The sequence below is a fragment of the Pteropus alecto genome, unplaced genomic scaffold (assembly GCF_000325575.1).
Source record: "Pteropus alecto unplaced genomic scaffold, ASM32557v1 scaffold131, whole genome shotgun sequence".
NCBI classification, from domain to species: domain Eukaryota; kingdom Metazoa; phylum Chordata; class Mammalia; order Chiroptera; family Pteropodidae; genus Pteropus; species Pteropus alecto.
In genome coordinates this window covers 14,190,920-14,193,311 of record NW_006434709.1, presented here as the reverse complement: position 1 = coordinate 14,193,311, position 2,392 = coordinate 14,190,920, and the positions used below count along the sequence as shown (strand labels likewise).

The following is a 2,392-nucleotide window of genomic DNA, read 5'->3' as shown; positions in this document are numbered from 1 at the left end:
AGGAATTACTTAGTATGACCACCTCATTTCTGTCCCAAGAACACCATAACATATGATTAAAGTACCTTTCCACAGTCATAGAGCTACTGGGTGAAATTAGATTTTATTTGTATTACTACTTTCCATTCTTCTACAAAGTACTAAATATGATCACTACTCAAGTAATGACAGCTATCATCACATGTCCTGGCATCATTTAGATGTAAACTTGTGCAACACACACAAGGCTTAATAAACAAGCACAACTATAAACAGGTCACCTTAACATGACTTAGGAGAAAAATATGTAACCAAGATCACAACATGTCCCCAATAAATTCAAAACGTCTCATAGCACAATCCCAAGAATCAGTCTGCAGCACCTGAACACCATTCCAAAATAAAATCCTATCTGAGAGACAGCATTTCTTGATGGTTATTTAGATAGAAATGATTTTAGGTTCATAGTTTATTAAGTGATATAACCATAATGTTGCCCTAAACACCAAGGACTGTCTCTACTATATTTGTAGCCCTTTCTAGGTAAAAGCTACTTATCCCTAATAAGCCAAAAATAATAAAACCCTAGGTGATAATTTGCCAAGCTTAGTTAACAATTATGTCAGAAAAGAATGCTAAACTATGCCTGTGTAGATTCTTGATTCATAAATCCAAACCAGATATGTATTCACGCTTTGGTATATTTATGTCTTGTGTATCTACAAAAAAATCTATTTGTGTCCTCCAAAATGGTTATTGTCTGGAAAAGCAAATCCAAATAATTAAAATGGAAAATTACTAGAAGTGACAGTTATTTTTACTATGCCTGTGTAACGCAAATACCTAGGAGGCTCACTTAAAAAATCATGTGAATTTTAATCATTTATAAAACATTCTTCTGTTTTGACTACAAGTGGTTCTTCTTCCTGTTGCATTTCTTTTTTCCCCAAGTCTCCTGTGGATCCGAACATCACAAACTTTACTCTCTAATCAAGAGAGCTGTTAACCTTGACATTTTATGCTCACTCCCTGAAAAGGGCAAATTAAGTGTTTTAGTTTTGCTTTTTAAAAAGGTCATTATTCCCACCACCATCGCCAAGTGAGATGAGAAATTTGTCAGAGGCTCCCGAATAATAGACATATAAGTATCATCCTGTGAGGAAATGTAGGGAAGACTATTGCATTACAAAATCCTGAGTCATCACCCAGTTCACTCAGCAGATTTGGGTAAACATTGGTTAAGTGACTTATGTCTTATGTATTCATCCATTCATACTCCCATGCATAAACATACATTGTTACTTGATTTTACCTACAGTCAACCAAAAAAAATATAGCAAAATTCTTTAAAAAAAAAAAAAGTTCTTCCGACAGTGAACATGCCCATTTAGCAAGTAAAGTCTCTAACCTCTCCTCCTCAACTGTTACTTTACTCATTTTCCCCTAATTTCGGTGGCATCAGAGTTCGCAGATTGTCTAGGCATTCATCTCAGCAACTCAAAAATTAACAAAAGCCTGAAGACAATCTGACAGCTCTCTTCTCTACTTCTCTTAGTATCGCACATTTCCAAATAGGAGCAATAAACGCTTTCCCGAAATTCTAAGATTCAACATTCTTGTCTAGTATAGAGCTCAAGTGTGCGCCGAGGGCTGATTTTAAACTTAATGTTTTTCAATCAAATCCACAAACACTGAGCAGGCCCAAAAAAGTAGAACCTAGAAGCTCCCCTACGGCCTCCTTCCGATTCAGAAAGTTACAAGACGCGAATTGACGACTATGAAAAAGTGAGGATCATAGAAGAAAGTGGAGGAACCAGAAGTCAAGAATTGCTACCCAAAGATGAATCCTCTCTGCCCCGCTTCTCACAAGAGCAAAGGTCCAAGGAGTACCTTGAGGACCACTCATCCCTGTCCCTTGGGGACCCCGCCGGTAGGAAGACAACAATACAAACCCTTTGGGAAAGGCATCAGGGGAGGACGTAGAGGACCGCGGAGGTCCCGCAGGAAAGTGGCTGGGAGGAATGCTGGAGGAGTGCTTCCCAAGCCTCTGTTGCGACCCTGGGACTACAGCACGGGGACCACCAGCTCGAGCACCACAGAGTTGAGGGTTCAGCCATCGGAAGCGGACAAAGAGCCGCCCTCAGCCCTCCTCCCTCTGGGATTCTGCCCCTGGATCATCCAACAGGCCGGGTCACACTTACGTGGAGAGTTTCCTGGTCCAGAAGAGGCCCCCGGGCCACAGCTCTTGGAGCTGCACGGCCCGGCCCAGGTTGCTTTTGATCTGGGCCAACTGCAAGTCGGACTCGGCGTCCAGCCGCTCCGCGTAGGGCAGCAGCTTGTTATAGACTATCTCCTTCTGCGGGACGAAGGGTCCGGGACGCCCGCCTGGCTCCGGGGGATCCCCGCTGTCCGA

General features: G+C 42.2%; 1 protein-coding gene across 1 annotated transcript in view; it reads right to left on the bottom strand.

Annotated features, from left to right (window-relative positions):
* Nucleotides 1-2,386, bottom strand: part of PSME4 (proteasome activator subunit 4) — an 84,034-nt gene extending 81,648 nt beyond the window's left edge. The window contains exon 1 of the mRNA XM_006909599.2: nt 2,181-2,386. The gene's annotated coding sequence lies outside the window, so the exon portion shown is untranslated. The remainder of the gene's footprint in view (nt 1-2,180) is intronic.
* Nucleotides 2,387-2,392: the final 6 nt, after the last annotated feature.